The sequence below is a fragment of the Sceloporus undulatus genome, chromosome 5, assembly GCF_019175285.1.
Source record: "Sceloporus undulatus isolate JIND9_A2432 ecotype Alabama chromosome 5, SceUnd_v1.1, whole genome shotgun sequence".
Lineage (NCBI taxonomy): Eukaryota > Metazoa > Chordata > Lepidosauria > Squamata > Phrynosomatidae > Sceloporus > Sceloporus undulatus.
The window spans coordinates 85,529,742-85,550,633 of record NC_056526.1 but is presented as its reverse complement, the minus strand read 5'-3'; the positions used below and the strand labels follow the sequence as shown (position 1 = coordinate 85,550,633).

Sequence of the window (20,892 nt, the reverse complement as noted above, 5' to 3'; positions counted from 1 at the left end):
CACTGAAATGTAACCTGTTTATGAATCTTCCAAAATAAGTAGTCTGATTTTAAGTTCTTTTGTTATTTTTTCAAATGTAGAAGGTTTTTTAAAAAAAAATACAGAGAAGTAGTGAGCACTGGATTACAACTCTGAAGATCAGGATTCAATTCTCTGCTCAGCTGTGGAAACCCATGACAAGTCACACACCCTGAGCCCCAGAAAACCCCATGATAGTGTCAGGCTTGCTATTAGGATCCCCAAATCACTTACACTGTGGACCTTACCGCACAGGAGCTGCACAGAACGGCCTGAGATTGGAAGGGGCCTAGAACGAGTGTGGAATGAGCGGTGATGCATTTTACTGCACACAGAAGTCCCTCACTCATTCCCTTCCCTTCCATTCCCAATCCATTCTAGAGGACACAATTTTTGAGAACTGTTCTGAACAATTCTCAAAAATCACCTCCTCTGGAACGGAATGGGAAAGGAAGGGAAGGGAATGGAATGAGTGAGGGACTTCTTTGTGTACAGTAAAAGGCATTTCTCACGTGTTCCGTTCCCTTCCTGGCCCCTTTTGGACCATTCTCAGGCTGTCCCAGGAGTCCTGTGTGGTACGGTTCTATGTTCAGTCCACCCGCAGGGGAGGGGGATTACAAAATGAACATAACACAGGAAAGAAAAGGTGGAGCAAGAAAGAATATGTGAAGCAGAAGGGAACAGAACAACATCTGAAAAACACACATCTTTCAAAAAATGGGAAAAAATATATCTGATTATTCCAAAAGAAAATATAAAAATGATTCCTCTGCTTCTCCATCCAGCTACAGTACCTTCCTGACATTTTCTTTCTACTATTCCAAAAACACTTTTTTTACATTTGCCCTTTCTAAAGACTTAGAAAATGAGAAGACTCCCGCGCGGACCGAAAAAGAAGCTCCAAAATGGAGCTTCTTTTTCCGTCGCGTTTGCGAAGTAGCGAGGCGCCAGGGGCGCACTCGCTACATCACAAGCGACGCGACGCGTACGGACGCTCAGCGTCCGATACGCAAAGATGGCGCCGACCATGTAGAAGGGCCGGCGCCATCTTGTACGGACGGAGTCCGTACTAGGCCCAGGGGCGTCTATAAGAGACGCCCCTTTTTTAAAATGGGACGTCCTCCAGACGTCCCAAATGGCGGTGCAGAAAGCACCAATAAAAAAGAAATTAAAGCAAAGAGCTGAAGTGTTTTGTTTTCTATACTTTATGTAATGAAAGTATTCTGATAGAAAGAGTGTTTTGTTATGATTCCTTGCCAGTGATTTTGTATAATAAGAGATCTTTAAAAGCAGGTTATCATAAATGGAATAAGTGATCTTTATCATAAATGGAATAAGTGATCGTGATTCTGTCTTTCCCATAGTTGCCAGGGGTCTGTACTGAATTTGAAAATAAGTGATCGGAAATGGTAAACAAGTTACAGAATTGGAGAAGGAGAATTACTTCTGTCATATTTTTATTCTGTCAGAATAGATAACATTAACTCTGTAGCTACTCATTGGGTACAGTGAGTAGCATGGGTTACAGGCATATAGCCCAATACTCAAACCACTACACCATGCTGCCATGCTAATACATAGTAGTCTGCTAATCCGGATTTAACTTGGATTTTCATTTTAATTTCTTATTTCTTTTTTCATGTTTTTTGTCTTCAACCTGACATTTCAGGAAATTTCTCCTGGGGTTATTTTACCGTATTCACCAGTCACTCTTATCAATAAACATTCTTCTGAGGTACATGCTGTCCCTGTGAAGCAGCTGTGTGATTAAGGCACTTTGATGTTTACCGGTGATCATATTTGGAAATCCCCGATAAAGGCACAAATTAATAGGTTTGCTGTGGAAGGTTTGGAATTTGTTGACATATGTATTTGTTACACATGTTGGTGTGAAATAGTTGCCCTAGGATAAGAACTGCCTGCATTTAGGTTTGAAGAATGTTTTGTTTCCCTTGACAATTCTTTTGCAGTTTTGCAGCAAATATCCTGCATAAACATGCATGAATATGAATCTGCATGCAGGATAATACCATTTTAGGCTAGACTCTTTAAAGGAGTAGATGCCAGCCTGCTTGCCTTCGAGCTATACAGCTCAGTGAACTAAGCAGTCTGAAAAGCATTTCTGGCTCACAGTGATTTGTGGATTGGTACAATCCTCAAAATTAATCCAGTTATTTTGCCAGGGCTTTAATGGCATTGCATGGTTGCTGAAGGGAACCATGAATAGGACAGTTCCCAGTTCAATGGTGAGGAAGGTATAAATATTCACTCCAGTTCACACACTGTTGAGAATTAAGAATGAAATGAAATGTGCTGGGTCTGTGGACACATGTGCACAGGTGTGTGAAATGTTCAGACGCCTGTATGACTCAAGGGGCAGCACTACTTTAGGTTGCCCTTCTTGCCTTGCAGGTGCTGAATGTTTGAAGCAGATACTAGGTTTTGCATTTACACGTCTGTGATTACCATTTTCAGCTAGCAGGGATTAGCTGTGTATGAAACAACAAGATTAGCCCGGTCAGTGAAGAAATGCTGCGCTTGATACCAGTTTCCATGCAGTTCATTCCAACCCACCTGCTATTTGGCATAGCTGGAATAACCATAGCTCTCTAATTTTCTATGAGAGGAAACATTGTGTGGTCCTTCTAGGTACTCCTATTACAAAACCTTTTCAATGTGTTCTGCTTCTGGATAGAACTTATGTAACAAGCAACTACATGGCTGGCAGCATTCCTAAATCCTCCCTGGTAAACAAACCCCTCAAACCCATATTAGTCTCTTCAAAAATATGTATATTATTTTTAATTAATGGTTAGTGTTAATGCATATGCAATTGCCCCTTCAGTAGTTAGGCAGTCCAGGAGAAATACCAAATTGGCTACATGTCAGCTCCTTAGTTTGACACATTTCAAAACCAGCTTGAAAAGCAGATGGTACTAAATATTGTTGTGTTGTTGTATGCCTTCAAAGTTAAAGCAACCCCAAGGCAAACCTATCATGAGGTTTTCTGGGGATGAAAGTGTGTGGCCCACCCTAGCTCACTCAATGGGTTTCCGTGACTGAGTAGGAAATCAAACCCTCATCTCCAGACTCATGGTCCAACATTCAAACCACTATACCACAGTGGCTCTTAATTCTTGTATGCTGTCAGTTCTTATATGGCAATCAGCAAATTTAATTATCTAGAATACATATTTTCAGATTTAGTTTTAATAAGGTCTGTTTATTTATTTTATCTATCTGTTTGTTTAGTGGGGTTCCTCACTCGTTTATCTATTCAAAGGGATCTGACTGCCTAATACTTTAAGGGCAGCTCTAATTCTCTTAAGCCATCCTTAATTATTTGCAGTGCAGGCAGGTTAATCCTTTCAAACACAAATTATTTTTGAGTACTCTAATCATATTTATCTTATAGCCAAATGTCAATGTTATATTATGGCCTACTTCGATGATCTATTGTAGCATCTACAATGACAGAAATTGGTAACACCAATTACTTTACCAATTACAGTGTCACTTTAATGCATGTTTTGATACATTTGGAAGGAAACAGTCATAGATACAGGATAATATTTAAATATTTTGTGGTATGGATATGAAAGACTCACCCATGCTAGTATTGGTGGGGGGAGCCATACAGTCAGTTTTACTGCTACAGTTGGCCCTCTGTGTCCACAGATTTCTTATCCACGGATTCAAGCATCCATGGCTTGAAAATACACACATACACATTCCAAAAAACGAATCTAAATTTTGCCATATAAAGTTCATATAAGGACCACCATTTTACTATGCCATTACAATTAATGGGATCTGAGCATTCATTGATTTTGGTGACCATAGGGAAGGGGGTGGAGTTCCTGGAAACAAAGTGGTGGATATCAAGGGCCCCACTGTATTTTAATTGTATTGGTACAAGTTTAACAGTACCTTTGCTGCTCTCAAAACTCATGTACTTTTAAAAAGTCAAACAATTCTGGGGCAAAAATGTAGTCTTCAGGTTAATGCTGAATATGATACAGCTCTGGTTGGCTAGCAGCAATGAGATCACTAGCATAACTATTAACATCCAAAAAAATCAATGTTCAGAAAGAAAGTAGATGAAGGACAAATATATCCAGGAGAGAGAGAGAGAGAGAGAGAGAGAGAGAGAGAGTAGTCATATAAATGCATATGTGCCTTTTTATTTTATATTTTTAATTTGGAAAGCCTGGTACATAACAGCCGGGATGAGGTTTCTCCCTGAATACATTCTCTGCATCTGGCAAATAGTCCAAAGAACAGTTATAAAGTTGCCTGCTGCAGTTCAAAAAGATATTTGAGTTAGTCATAGAGCATTTCCTGTTTTCTAAAGCTCTTAGAAATAAATGGAGGCTGCACTGAAAGCTGAACTAAAAATAAATGAAAGCAGAATAAAAAGTCTAACTCAGAGAGCAGAATATGCAGCAAATAGTCATCAGTTTCTTTTAGAAGAAAACAAAGTGCCATGTGAAAAACACAAAATTCAGCAGTGCACACAAACTATAAGCATAACTCAGCTATCTTAATCTGCCGCAACACAGGCCTTGATAAGAAAATTAAATTGTTTTCCTGTTGGCTGCAGCAAAAGCTTCCTCTTGTCTCAGATAAGAGTCCTTTATCACACCCTTCTACTTTCTTTCATTGCTGGCTTGGTATTTGCTTGGCAGATGTCAAGGATAGGACTGTTTCTAGCAAGAACAGAAAACATCCAGGCCAAATGTTCTAGTTACTGATGATATTGGACATAAAATGTATAACATACAGCTATTCAAATGGAATAAAAATATTTTATTTCCCATGTACATATAAGCTCAAGTATCCTTTTTTTATTTACCTATGCACCATGGTTGTAAACACCTAGCCATCAGTTTTCACTAAATCTTGCACCTTCTCTGCTTCCCATTCTCTCGGTACATCCTCTCCTTCCAACCCCCCCCCCCCCAAGTGAAGCTCAAGAATAATAGGGGAGAACTACAACTGGCCCTTATGCTCTGGGATTTGTTTCCAGAACCCCCTGTAGATACCAAAGTCTGTGGATGCTCAAGTCCCATTAAATACAATGGTGTAGTAAAACTGCGTCCCTTATTTAAAATGGCAAAATCAAGGTTTGCTTTTTGAATTTTTTTTAATATGTTCAAGCTGTGGATGATTGAAACTGTGGATCTGGAGGGCTGAATGTTTATGCTTCCAAGGTGCCCTCCGCACACACACTTACTATGACCCCATTCCATACATAAAATCTCCTGATTTGTATTTATAGCAGAACTTGGACCTGCAACTTTTTTGGATTATAGCTCTCAAAATACACAATATTCAAATTAACATACATAAAAAGATGTTAGGCAGGACTAAAAAGGGAAGACCTCCAAAAACAAGTATATTCTCACATGTGTCTGAAACCAAGAATAGTTAAGTGCTCTGCTACAAATGTCAAAAAAGTGAAACTCAGGAGTGTGTGGCACTACTAGGAGCGCCTCTCCAGATAACTTCACTGACTGAATAAGTCTAAAAAGGAGAAGGCAGGCATTCAGGTAAGCAGTTCTTAAAAGAGTATGTTGCACAGAAGTGCACACTACTCAGAATGACAAACGGCAAGTCTTTGAAGCACATAAGCAGAAACTGTTAGGGAGAGAACAACTTACACTTCTGAATCAGTCTTGTTCTCTTCTGACTTTATTTCTGGTGGATAGCCTGAACATCCAGCCCTGATCAAGTTTTCCCACACTTCCCCCACTGGTGGCCCATGGTCTGAGCTCAGAGGGAGCTCTATCCAATAGTGGCAGAATGATGCATCCCCCCAGCTGCCCCCTATGCACCAGTCCTGGATTTTTTCTTGCCTCTCTTTTTCGTATTTACGTGGTATCCACTGATCATTTCAATCAGTATTCTTTTAAAAATTGGAAACTAATTCATCCCATCTGAGAAACATTAGGCCAACACAGAAGTGTTTGCCTGTATGTAAACCTTTAGTCATAGCTTAATTCTAAGACTTAGAGATGTTCTAAGGATCACATGTGGTTGCGTGACGAACATCATTAGTGGTTATGAGCATGAGCCATCACCAACTGGGCTTGTACACTTTCCCTCTCCTTTAAAAGAAGAGTTAAGCCTTCTAAACTTCCTTCAAAACCAACATTTCCCAGTTCATCCATGGACTAGAAATGGCATTTTCTACCAACCACAGTTAGAGCTTGAGAAAAATTACTATTTTTTATTGTACACAAAGGGATCTTGTGACACCTTTGAAACTAACTGAAAGAAAGTTGGTACCTTGAGCTTTCATAGATTTGAGCCTACTTCTTCAGAGGCATGAACAAACACTGTTTCCAAACTCAAACACTTTTACTTTGTATCTCATATTGATGTCTTAGCAGGTCTTTTTACCAGATGAACAAGTCAACATGTTTTGTGATATAGGTCAGAATGCTTTGAATTTGTTTGATGTAACCTGAAATCTCTATAGGCTTAGAACATTTTTTATATCTAAGTAGACCTTTTCTTCAGTGTGGCTCTACCTTACTTAGCCTTTGTGATCTCTTACTGACCTTTCCTGTTCAGTGCCTTCACACAGAAAGCATCTTCTCAGCTGCTGAACTGTATGACCCATCACCCATACAGCCATACCCAACCATGGCTACAGAGTAGCAAAATGGAAAAATATTTGCAAAACTACTGATCTAGTCTTTCACCAGTAGCATCACTAGTGGGGTGCAGTGGTGCAGCCTGCATCAGGTGGCACCTTCTGGGCCTTCCCCCTGCACCATCCTCACACACTCTCACCATGCCGCCTTACACACATATTTGTCCCTCTCGTGCTCTCCATGCACGTTCCTGCCTATCCCATGCCGCCTTCGCATGCTCACACCCTCATGTGCTCCCTCGTGTGCTCCATACCTCCCTGCACAAACTCCTGCCCTGCCTGCACTCCCTGTTCATCTTCCTGTCACCACCCCATCCCGTTCTTTTCCTGTTGAGGGAAAGAATGCAGCTGGGCACAGGGAGTTGTGGGAGCATGGGTAGGGGAGCATTAGGGGCCAGGATCACACACCACGGCATGGGGACAGAAGCATGCAGGAGCAATGTGGCCAAGAGGGGCAGGGAGCGCACACAGGGAGGCGCAGGAGGGAGGGAGCCTCATTGTCTGTCCCCAGAAGCCCTGTTTCCCACAGCAGGTGACACCCAATGCAGAGATGCCACTGTGTCCCACCAAACTACAAATCTCAGAATCCATAGCATTAAAGTGTCAAATTGTTTTATTTCTGCAGTGTGCCAGCAACCATGATGTCTATACTCATTGAGACTTCCTATCAAGAAAAATGTTGATAACCATGCAAGATGTTTCTCTTTTTGAGTGAGACAAAGATGGTGACCCCTTCATTTGTTTCTGCAATTTTTGAAATAAGTCTGTGTGTAGAACTTCTTTCTTTTCCCATCACAAAACACAGCACAAATACACAGCAAGGACAAAAGGTGTGTTGACCAAACAGATAAAAGCAACCCATCTAATCTTTATACCTTTTTAAAGGGCATGCAGCAATGTCATAGCTGTTGAAGATTGTGGAAAAACCATTCATGCCATTCCTGTCCCCCAAAAAAGTCATCACATGTGAAGATAGACTTCCTAAAAATGAATGCACGGACCACTCTCGCTGCCTTTTAGGCAGAGAATAAAGTGGTGAGCTTTCTGGTTCTTCCACATGAGAACATGATCTCCCCATCTAAGAGGATAAAATGAAAAACTAGAATTGAAAATCAATGTTTTAGATCTGGAGCCTTGTACACAGAGGGGTTAGTTTGCAGAGCAACCTGGCATTCATGCTGGCCTGTACTCAGAAACAAGATCATGGTAGTGTTGTTATATTTGAACCAACCCTTGATATCTTAATTACTGAGGCTCTGAATTATTTTGAAGCCCACCTATTTCCATTTTGTCATAAGCTACATAAGCCACAGATAAATGTTTCTTCATCGTTCTGTAAATTATAGAGATATGTATTATCAGTATGGTTTTTGCCAAGTTCTGTTTACCCTCTGTTGGAAGCCCTGTGCTCTTGGCATAATAAACCTCACTCTGAGATACCTGTTTAGAGCATGTCCCATTTCATTGCAATTGTGGCTATAAATCAAAACAGTACTTTAATTAGACCGTTTAGGCTAATAGCAGTGGAACATGCTTAACCCAGGGCACAGGATGATAAAAATGACTGCTTCACAGGAGTCAAGAAAAATCTTTGGTGCTTAAACTAGCAATTCCATCCAGCTTCAATTTCTTTTAGTCACTAAGGTTTATCTTCCATTTTTGTTTTTATCCTATTTCCCCATAATCATTGACGACAGCTGTATTTAATGAGATGGAACTCTAATAAGTCAATTTGATGTTACCTGCATAATTAGTAGAGAACCTACCAGCTATATGAGTGTAATTAAGAGTTCAATGGGATATAGACTTTAAAAAAATAGGATATGTGCCTCTGAAAGTCATCTCAGGAAGCAAGAAGACAATCTCTAATTTATTAGTATATAATAAATTGAACAGAAAAGGGTGCTTGATAGAAAATAGAAAAGATATAGACTAGACTCTTGGAGACTAATGATGTCCCTGAAATAAAAGCTGGGTGTATGTATTAACTATTTAAAGTCATTTCAGGGGAACAGATAGCTACAAACTTAGTATTTGGGAATCACGAGGCCTTTTAACAATGTGTTCCAGATTCCAAAACCCCCCAAGGACATTGTAAGAATAGAACTGAAAGTCTTCCATCAGATAGTTTTGTGTTTTTTTTTGAGGGGGGGGGTTGGGCTATGTGGCCATGTTCTAGAAGAATTTCTTACTGACGTTTCGCCAGCATCTGTGGCTGGCATCTTTAGAGAATTCACATCTTCCTTCAGAGTTTTCCTCCCATTTCCTTAGCTTAAGGATTTTTCATATCAAACTTTTGTACATCATGTATTATGGCATTGTATGTTCCACTTTGGAATAGATAGAGGTGCATGTCATTCATTATGTACTGTGGGAAGTATGCACTGATGTGCTGGCACTTGCTATGACAGTTTCCGTAGCCATGTCTTCCAAGGTGTCCACAAATGCAAGCAGCTGTGTTGATCCATCTGTGTATGTACTTGTACATGGATATATGCTTTCTATTCTTTTCCTAGCAACAACTCTTTAGCTGAAAAGTAAGCAAACTAGTTCTAGCTGCACTATGTTTGCCAAGATGGGTAGCAACTGATGGAGTGGTGAGGATTTTATCTTTAGTATACTATAGTGTTGTGTTTTATTGTTTCATTTTTGATTATATGTGTCTGATGTTCTGCCCTTTGATGGAAGAAATGTTGTTGTCGCCAGTATCATTATTATCATCACAAGAAGCATCTCTTTTGTCAACTGGATGCATCTTGGATGCCTGTTCAAGACCAAGCTGCCCCCAAATACTTTGCATTTTAATAATAATAGCTTACAACAAGATTACATTGTTGGGGGAATCCCCACTCCAGCCAGTTCCCTGCCTCTGTGAAGACTGCAACTAAGCAAACTAAGATTAATGATAAAAAGAATACCAATACAAATACAACATACCCCAATTAAAAGATCTTCTGTAACAGATAGGTGTCACTCAAAGCCCTGGGTAAACAAAAGGTAGGTCTTCCACCTGATGGTGGAAAGAGATCAGAGAAAGAGTCAAATTAGCATCATATGGGAAGGAATTCTACAGCTGGAACAGGCACCAAGAAGGCCATATCTTCACCAAATGTGCATGTGATGGTGATAGGACTGAGAAAAAGCCCTCCTCCATGTGTCTTAAAATTCAGGCAGGATCAAATGGAGATATACAGTGTTTCAGGTAGCCTGCTTTGTCCTAGTAAAGGCCAGCTCCACTGCAGATAGCAATAGTACAGGAAAAGAAGACAGACCATTCATGTGAGGCCTCATAATGTGCCAACTGGCATAAATTCATTTTATTAAACTAAAACAATCATTAGCACATGAAATTTTGGATTAGATGAGATAAATTAACACCTCTCAAGAGCCATGTTATGAGTGTATGTTACGACCACAACCATGGGCAATCTGAACCTGACCTGCAAAACTGAGGAATTCCAGGTGTTATTGTGCTTCATTTCCCACCCATTCTGGCCAACGATGATGAATGACAGGAAAGATACACAATATTCAGCCCACTGTAAATGAAGGTTGCATGTTGTTGTTTACTGCCTTCGCTTCAATCTCAACCCATGGCAATCCTGCTGAGACATTTCAAAGACCTCCTGTCCTCTACTGCTCTGCCCATCTCCTGCAAGCTCATACTCATGATCTCTAATAGAGTCCATCCATCTCGCATAAGGCCTTCCTCTCTTTCTACTTCACTCCACCTTTCCTAGCATTATTGTGGTTGCATAGCAGGACTAAAATCCATATTTCCTGGAAGACCTCTACAGCAGAATAGAAAATGCATACCTTTTCACTAAAGAAACTAAAGAGGAGACTGAGGGGTGACATGATTACAGTCTTGAAATACCTTAAGGGCAGTCACAGAGAAGAGGAGACAGGCCTGTTCTCTGGTGCTGCAGAGGGTAGGGGCGTGTCTAATGGATATATGTACAGGTAACATTAGAAGGAACTTCTTGACAGTTAGAGCAGTTTGGCTGTGGAACCAATTGTCTAGCAAGGAGGTAGGGTCTCCTTCTCTGGACATCTTCAGAAAGAGGCTGGTGAGCTACCTGCAGGGATGTTTTGTCTGGAGTTCCTAGGTTGAGTAGGGGATTGAACTATGTGGTCCATGAGGCCTCTTCCAGCTCTATAATTCCCTCATCCTAGCAATCAAACCCACTCATATTGAACAGCATCAATGCTCTTACATTGCTTCCTACTTCTAACAACAATGAAAAAGTTACAAAAACCCATTTGTACGCATCATATGTTAGACGGAGATGCTTACCGACAAAAGCAGACAATTTAGCCATATGTTGTAGCACAGCAGCATGTTATAGTCCATTAACACCCTTTCACCACCACCCAAAAAGCTGTAAAGATAAATGTTATCTAAAATCATCCTGCTAACAGAGTAAAAATATGGATGAGGTGTTCTTAAATTAAATATGAGCAGGATACAGTCTGTTCTTTTCAATTTTCAACAGATCCAACTTTCCTCTTTTACTGCTTGTATCTACCATCTATACTTCTGTACAAGTTGGCCCCATGTATACATCAGGGGCAGATTTTTGTGCCAGACTTGTAAGTTTTGATATGTCCCATGCATGAGTGGAGGGTAAAACTTTGGGATCAGGCCAGGACTCCTCAGAGCCATTTTGCAGAGAGGTGAAAGCACCAGCACCACCCCTGGAGCTCAGTTGCGCCTGGCTGCTGCATTTCCCCACTCAGGCATTGCAAAAAGCCACTAAAGAGTGTAGAAGGGGTCAGTGCTTTTATGTTATCTTCAACAGATAGAGTTCTCAAGGTGAGAGCTTAGCCCATCCATGGAGAGCCTAAGACAATCCCTGACACCTTCCACTCTCCCCACCTCTGCTGGGTAGCACCAAAGAGCCACTTCTGTGGAGGGGAGAGCAGAGGAGATTGAGGCTTTTCCCAACTTCTCTTGATCCCCTCCAAACTTCCCATCCTGACAGGGAAGCTCCAAAGAACCACCAGAGAGAGAACTGAGGGGGCTGTTGCTTCCTTCATGCTTTCCCAACACAGACTAAGCTATCAGACTCTCTGAGCTTAGTTCATGCTGAGAGAGCATGAAAGAAGTACCCACTACTTCTGCTTTCCCTGCTATGGCAGGGAAGTGCCAAACAATTCTTCCACCACCAACAGAAGTATCCCATTGACCTGTGAATCAGTCAATCCAGAATTTTTTTAGTCAATATTTTAGTATAAACTTTTCAACTTAGACACAAGTATATATGGTACTTTGCTTTTCTAGTGCAATGTGACTTAAATATACTCTTGCTTTTTTGTGTTGCAAAGGTCATCCCACTCTTCAGGCCATTTTGACCCTTTAGAGCACAGTTGCTAGAACTACTTAAATTGTAATGTCATATTCAGTGCTCATTCCTGTTTGAGTTTTACATTGTGTTTGGAGGAAGACAAGAGAAGCTGCCCCAGGAGTCTCCAGTGCTAAAGGGAAATGCACCATATTGCTCTTTTATAAGGCATGTTGGCTGGAGTTTTCTTCCTTTTACCTTCAGTTAGCTCAAGGCAATTTCCATGGTTCACTCCTCACCCAGTCAGGCAGGTCACTTTGAGAGACAGTGACTGGCCTGTGGTCATCCAGTGGAATATTTCTCACTAAGACTATAACCTGTATTGCCAAAATCCCCATCCAGCACTCTCACCCTGGTCTACACTGGTTCTCCATATCCTCTACATATAAGTTCCTGATTGAGTTACTACTACCCTAAGCAACATTCCCTTGTCCCTCTTTTTGCCTGTGACAGCTATTTTTGTTTTCTTCTTGTTTTAGAATAGATACCGTTCAAAACTTTTCCATACGGTTTCATTGGATTGTTGCATCAGCACGTTGGCACACCTCATGGCTGGCAAATGAAAATGGTTGGGAAAATGGTGTCTAGTCTACCACACTATTGTTTGAGACACCTACCCATTTTTAAATAATGTTTTGTTTCTGTTTTGCTGTTATATTGTGATTCCTTCACTGCACATTATTTTTGGACCCTAACAGGTGAAAAAGGAAGGAAAGAAGGATCAGAAACATTTTATACCTGCAAATGAGAAGTCCAAACAGATTGATGGGAAAGATTCCCTACAGTTAATGTGCAGCAGTTAGTTCTCTTCTTGACTTTGATCACTAATTGGTTAAGTTTTGTCTTCTGAACTTGATTCCTTTGAAGGAATGATACCTAGATTCAGGATATCTAGAGCAAGTAGCTAAACATAACTTTTGCACTGAGTTACAGAGTAGATATGTGGTTTTGTCTGGTCCTTTCTTCTTCTTCTTTATATAATTAGGCCCTTCTTGACTCTGCTGATGAGACATCTCAGGACCCCCTGTCCATCCATCTAGCATGCGGCCTTCCTCTCTTTCTACTTCCCTCCACCTTTCCTAGCAGTATTGTGTCTTCTCATGATGTATCCAGAGTACGCCAGCCTAAATTTTGTCAATTTAGCTTCCAGGGAGATTTTTGGCTTAATCTGCTCTAGGACCCACTTGTTTGTCTTTTTAGCTGTCCATGGAATCCTCAGCACTGTTCTCCAGCATCACATCTCAAATGAATTGATTTTTCTCCTATTGTCTTTCTTAACTGTCCAGCTCTCACATCCATTCACGGTAATAGGGAATACAATGGCTTGTATGATTCTAATGTTTGTGCTGAATTGTATATCTTTGCATTTTAGAATCTTTTCTAGTTCTTCCATAGCCACTCTCTCCCACCCCACCCCCACCCCCATTCTTAATCTTCTTCTGATTTCTTGGCTGCAGTCCCCATTCCCATCGATGTTTGATCCCAGTTATGAGTACTCTTTTACTATTTCTATTTCCTCATTGTGTAGTTTGAATTTATGTTAGTTCTCTGTGGTGCACTTTACTACCTTCTAAAGCATTCTACATAGCAAGAATAAAATTCTTGTGGCTGAATTATCATACAGTGTGGTTTTTCCAGTCTCCCGTTTTCATGTACAGTCGGCCCTTTCCTTACACGGGGCATCCGTTCCAGACCCCCTCCCCCCGCGTTAGGGAAAAAATGTGTACGCTCAAGTCCCATTAGAAGTAATGGGGCTTGTACTTGTGGGACGCTGTGGGATGCATGCCGTGGGCGCGTGCCCCATTACTTCTTCCAGGCATGTCAGCATTTTTTCTGGTGTGGCTTCCAGAGTATGCTGGTGAGAAATCATTGCTTTTCTTTTAATTTGTTTAAAGCTTTGCCATGGTCTCTGGCATCTCTAGAACCCCTCACATTTCCTGAGATACCCATGAATGTATTAATAAAAGTACTTGAGCAGGACTATTGATAGGGTGACTTGGAGGTCTGTCACTCATGGGGTCGCAGTCAATTTGATGGCAGCTAAAAACAAACACAATTTTCACTTCCAAAACATATACACAAACTGAAATCTAGTTGTCCTTCAAATTTTTCACATCTCTGATAGTGTGGTATGATTCTCTTCCCTACCCTATCCCATGTTGTACACAAAAATGCATATAATTCTCTTCCCTACCCTATCCCATGTTGTACACAAAAATGCATATACTGTAGTCAAGAAAATACAAATGAGTGTGTAAAAGTGTGTATATTAGGAGAATTAGTGCTGTGCCTGTGTGTGTGTGCATGAGAGAGAGAGGGGGGGCCTATACAGACAGGCCAAAATAAAGGTGCTTCAGGTCACTTTGGAGGTATGCTGTTTGAATGATGCATGTGTCCTTAGAGTCTGGAAGCCACGCCAAAGCCATGCTTCAATCCTAAGGACTGGAGTGTGGCTTTGGCATGGCTTCCAGACTCTTAGGACACATGCATCATTTAAACCGCATATCTCCAAAATGACCCGAAGCAGCTTTATTTTGGCCTGTTTGTATGGGCCCAGAGAGAGAGAAATTTGTTTCTCATATTAGGACAAATTAGTTCTCGTTCTCTCTGTGTGTGTGTGTGTTTGTGTGTGTGTGTGTGTGTGTGTGTGTGTGTGTGTGTGTGTGTATGAAAAATTTGTTCCCCAAAAAGCATGTAAACCTTTTTCACCAGAAATTAGCATTTAGTGTGGAAGCAAACAGAATGAATTCAAAATTTTAAAAAATTCAAAAGTCACAGAAAACAAAACAGATTCAGCCATCCCCTACTCATAGCATAAGGTATTGGCAAAGCCATTCAGCACACCAAGCTTCATGGTAGGCAGCCGAAAGGCTGATTACTTTAGTGCACTTGATTTGAAACTGTGTTCCCTGTGGCTCTTTGGAAGCTTAACAAGGATTCCTCAAGGAGAAGATCAATAATGCAGACAAGCTTATCTAAAAAACAACTTGTCCTCCATTATTGATCTTCCTCTGCAGTGATCAGACACAGGATTGTGTCAACGTGTTCTATTTTTGACTGCACAGCAGTGAGGGAGAAGAGCCTTGGCTAGTTCCCCAACTGATCTGAGTGTGCAATCTATCTTGCTCCTTCACGTAAATCTTTGCTCTTCAACGTTGTTTCATTGCAGATGGTTGTAGATATAAAGTAGGGATGGAATTCATGCAACCTTTAAATGTTGTTGGACTACAAGTCCCAATGTCTCTCATCAGTCACTATTCTGGCCAGTGTTCCTGGGAATTGCAGTCCATCAACATATGGAGGGCCATGTGATTCCTACACCAGCTGTAAAGGTTTCCTTGAAGATCTAAACTTTGGAGATTGTGGCTTTTTGGTATAAAACCTATTGGGGAGGACCTTCATAATTAGATGCAGTTTATCAGACAATAATTGTATTGGGGAAGAATAGTTCAGACTTTTGAGTAATGCAACTGAGTAGAGTAATTGTAGCATACTGAATTTGTAAGTTTCAGTGCCATTGAAAATTTTACAGGACAGAATGTGGCATTGACAAATGGACATAACATTTTAGAAAAACAAAATACAATGCTAATGATTTCAATCAATAGGATTTTTATATGTATTTTTCTGTCTCTCATACACATCCCAAACATAATCTGCCCACTAATTCTTAAGACAAAGGGGGAATATGAATTAATTACAATTAGAATGTGGTTAGATCTTTTAATAACCATTTTATTTTTATCCTCTATAGAAAAAAAATGATTTAGTTAAGAATCTTATTATTTCTGTCATTTTTTAAAAACAAAGTGGAATATTAATTGCCCCCACAGTTTGCAAAATGCCCTTGTATCTTTTTGAAAGCAAACAAAATGTGTCACTTTTAGATTAAGACCAGATGCCTCTTTGTTTTGAAGACTTCCTTTTCTGATGATGCTGTCAGAAGAAAAAGCACTTACAGGCCGAAAGAGTGTGTTAGCTTGGCAGATGGCATTGCAATTCAAATAAAGAGAAATAAGCTTCCAAATGCATGCATACTTCCTTGTCATTCAAAATGCATGGGGATTGTTCAACATGGTTTTAAACCTGGAATGACTTAGTCCAAGTGCCGTCATAAATCTAGCCATTGCTCCTGGATGATGATGATGAACTGTAAGTTATGACTGCTGCTTGTTGTTATCAGACAGCACTAACAGGCAACTGAAATGACACTGATCTGTTGTGAAACAAACAAAGCACATTTCAGTGCCATGTGAGTTTTTCTAAACAATATCTGCAGTAAAATAATGATCTAGTGTAAAAATACTTTACACAACAGAAACGTTGGAAAAACATCAAACTGGATGATGAGCTGAGACAGCAAGGTTATTGAGTTCTAAGCTGAGAAAGGGCAGGAACAGACATAAAAAACATAAGAAGCATGTAGATATACAAGAATATAAGTGGGGCATCTCACTCAAGTGAGTGCCTTGACTCTGGAAAACTGCAGCCATCTATCTTTACCTTAAAGTAATGAGTCAACATTATCATTATTGTTATTATTAGCTTTGTTGTATATGGACAGGAAGATTTTCTTCCATTTCATGTGATTCCTGGGAAGTGGCTGGTGGATAATGTCCATCAGCTCAGCACAATTTTGTGTAATTGGTATTTGTTCAGATTCATTCCTCAACAGAATTCAGTTTTAGGACAAGGCTGGGTTGATGTTGGTAACTCTGCTGAAGCCGTTCAGCAGGCTCAAATATAGGTGTTGGTGGAAGGAACTGGGAAAGTTTTAAAGAAAACAGGTAATTATGTTATGGTGTTTTTTATTCTCTTGGGGCTGCAATGGTCTTGAAAAAGGAGAAGCATTATCTCTAGCATCAGCATCCAGTCTTATAATTGGTGGCTTTAGGATCTAGGCCTATTTTGGATCTTAAACCTGCTCTACAATTTAATGCAAGAAACTAACAGCAAAAGGTTGTAGATGAACTGATGTTAGTAATCTTAGAAAAAGGGACTGCCCAGGAAACAAATTGAGAATCCTAAACCACCATGGCAGTTCTTTAAATGCAGCTGTGACAATACCTGATCCCATCACTCTGCCTTCTGTTTTCATTCTTCAAACATGTAATCCCTGTTACAATAAGAGCATCATGGATACTGACAAGTAAAATAACTGAGAAGCTATTGATGTACTGTATGTACATTTATTTGTATCCTCTGCTTGTCTGAGCTGACACTTCTTTACTATCTTCTAGAACGATTTGAAACATCAACATCCTAGTTAGTTTTGAGACAAGCACTCCTATTCCATTGTACAACTAACATGTGTAATGTATGTTTTTAGCTGTGCAGGTTCAGTATCCCTAATCCAAAATGCTTGGGACCAGAAGTGTTTCGGAGTTGGGGGTTTTTTTTTTCTTTCAGATTTTGGAATACACAAGTAGCATAGTACTTACCTGTACTGTATTTGCAAGGCTGGAGAGAGACAAACACAAGGCTAGAGAGAGACATGAGGATCTCTAAAATGGCAGGAGCAGTGGATTCATGCCAAGCACTACACTTTGATTGCCATCATTTCACAGATCCTGAGTCTCTCTCCAGTCTCATATCTTTTTCTTCTTGCTGTCTATTTCTGCCTTCGAAGCAGTGGCTGTGACACTCCATTCATCTGTCTCCATCCTCATGTCTTGTTTATTTGCTACTTGTGTATGAGATACAAGGCTGGAGAGAGACTGAAGATATGAGAGACGAACATACAGGAGCACTGCAGTTAGATACCTTGAAGGCAGAAGGAGTTGCCTGCCCCCAAACAGTTCCTTGGGGGGGGGGATGTTGAAATTCAGGATTGGGGTGACCAACCTGTATGTTTTAATTTGGGTAGTCTGCCTTAAGTGCCAACGGCTGGAAAGGTGGCCAGATAACACATCACTCTAGAATGGTAGTTTACTTGCTGTCCGATGAACTCTTTTGAGAGAGTACATATTGACCTAGATCAGTGATGCACAAGTGAGGGCCACATTTTTAAAATTATATTCAGAGAGGAGGAAATGTGCCCTTCAAATCATGTTGTCAAACAGTATTTGTTTCTCATTGGGTGTGAATAGCAATATTGAACATTGCAAATTCTACAGTTCAGGTGGACATGATGGTGGTGTAATGGGATCTTCATACATGGGGTGGTAAGGTTTTATTTTTAAATAGAGAGCAGCAACTCCTAGCAAAGTGGCCATGTCCATTTCCTATAAAGGCCTTGTGACTTTGCATGGCTTGATAAATTCATACTACCACAAGGATAGGCCCAGAATTTTAAAAAAACTGCTATAATTCTGCTTCCTGTTACATGTGCTCCAGGCACAAATGACACTTTTCAGCATCAATCACACTGTATGTCCTATGTGCTTTTGCAGACACAGAAATTAGTCTCCATGTCAAAAAAATTATACAGAAAGTAGCCTAAAGGGAGTGATTCAAATGACCACTTAAGATTTGATTCCATTCAAACCCAACAGAACAGCATTTAGTGATAAATGTGGTGAAATGGCAGCATAGTCTCACTTTAGATGTATTTTCTCCCCCAAAATGGTCTGATGAAGGGAGAGATGCATACCATTAATAAAGAAATATAAACTGACGGTGTTGTTACACAGCAAATGCAAATAAACCCTTGAGGCATTGGCATGAAATTTGTGAAATGGGACATTGACAAAAGGATACTTTTACTCTTGAACAACTTTACTAATCATTTTAACTGCTTAAGCTGGAGTTCATATGACTCAGAGAGGTTCTCCAAGCCTGGTGAGTGATGATTCCCCAACCATTTGGCAGAGTGAGGCAATCGCCTCAAGGAACTGAAACTTGGGAAGCACTGGCAGCTAATAATTCCCATTAGTGGGATGGGTAATCCATTCTGGGATAGTTTTTTGTGGGTTTTTCGGGCTATGTGGCCATGTTCTAGAAGAGTTTCTTCCTGACGTTTCACCAGCATCTGTGGTTGGAATCTTCAGAGAAGATTCTGGGATGTAGGCTTATTTTTAGACAAACTATCCTTTTTGGGACATAGGGTGACTGGTCTAATGTTCAGACTAAAAGCCATTATAGATTTACCACCCCACTGGTGTGGAAGCCACTAGCTGCCACTCCTGTAAATGTCAGTAGCTGCAATTTCCTGTGGGTGCTCTCTGTGATCTAAATCTTACTGCTAGTCCCAACTAAACCATTAAATGCATTGCTGATTAGTAATTCAGCACTTATATAAATATAGCATTGTAGTTGATATTTGGAACATGAACCATCCCAGGTGTTCACCTTTCCTGGAGGGCAGATGTGAGATGCAGAAATACTCAGCACTAGTCTAGAACTGGTATTCATCTGCTAAAAGTAGCCTGTTGGCCTCAGGTATGGTGGGATGCTATGACATCTTATTCACTGAAGATTCAACTGGTAGGTAAGTCAGCCTCTATGAGGAATGGGAAAGAGGGCACACCTGAGGCAGAAAAAAATGCTAGGTGAAACACAGCTCCCTTTCCTGAAGCTTGGGACATTCTTTAGTTGTGCCTCGTGGATCAGTTGCTTAGGGAATGCACAGTTGTGTGGGTTCATGAAATACACTACCAGCTTTCCGTGACTTTTGCACTTCTCTGTCTGAGCACTGATTACTGCCTAAGACAGTTGAAATGCTAAAGGGAAGCTGGAAAATTGCCATTTTAATCTAGGAGAAGAATTTGTGGAAAGAGCTAAAAAAAATTACAATACATTTCTACAATACAAGCAAGAAGAGTTTGTATTTTAAAGCATATGATCATTGCAGTGATTGGTAACATTAGATGGGGGGGGAGTCAGGTCTATGCATGTTGTGAAATAAGTGAGCACTCCTATAAATCAGTGTGCCTGCACTGGTGCATGACTGTGGCAGGGAAATGGCCACGGAAGCAATAGCAGTATGTAGGCTGTGATGGTGAATATTCTTATATGTCATTATTATGGACTGTCTGTGTTGTTTTTCATCCATGTTGTATCCAATGGAGAGTTCAAATATGAAAGTGCTTGGATTTGTGGACTATTTCTCTATGTTTTGCTTGCCCTATTTACACAAGTTCTCTCTTCCAAAAATACCTCAGTTATTTCTTCACGCTCAAAGGTTGCTACCACACTGCACAGTTAATGCAGTTTGACACTGCTTTAACTCTCATGGTTCAATCCTATGCAATCATAGGATTTGTAGTTTGTTGTGGCACCAGTGCAAGAAGGTTAACTATCCCAGTAAACTACAAATCCCAGCATTCCGTAACATGGAGCCATGAAAGTTTAAGCAGCGTCAAACTGCATCAGTCTGCAGTGTAGATACAACCAAGGTCTCACCACCACCACCACACAAACACTCCCATCCAATTGGGTCCACCGACACTGACAAGCATCTTATCAGGGTCACTGTGAAGGGATTGTACAACCAAATGTAGACTTACACCACTCAGGATTCAGTCCCTTATTTCGAATAAAATGTGATTTCTGTCAAAAACTGTAAGGATTACTTCTTTTTTCACAGGGCAGGATGTAAATTTTCAGTACCATGTTTTACTGAGTTTTTTAACAGAGAGGAAAATACCACTTCCTGCTGTGTAAATGCCTTTGCATTTTATTTCAACAATCCTGAGAGATTTTTTTAAAATGTAAAACTGATAGTAATATTTTTTTTTAGTCAAGTCTAATTTGGATATAATATAACTTTGTCAAACTAAATAAAGCTTAGATAAAACCATTGAATTTATTAAAGCTGAAAGGCATTTATAGAATAAGTATGCTTCATTCAAGCGTGCACTGTTTCTACTATGCAAGGGAAAAGTATACATAAGGGAATATGAATGAAGTGAAATGGTGTTTTTTTTA

General features: G+C 40.3%; 1 protein-coding gene across 4 annotated transcripts in view; it reads left to right on the top strand.

Annotated features, from left to right (window-relative positions):
• The window catches only part of MAGI2 (membrane associated guanylate kinase, WW and PDZ domain containing 2), a 782,933-nt gene that overhangs the window by 531,948 nt on the left and 230,093 nt on the right, over positions 1-20,892 (top strand). The gene's annotated exons all lie outside the window — the stretch shown is intronic.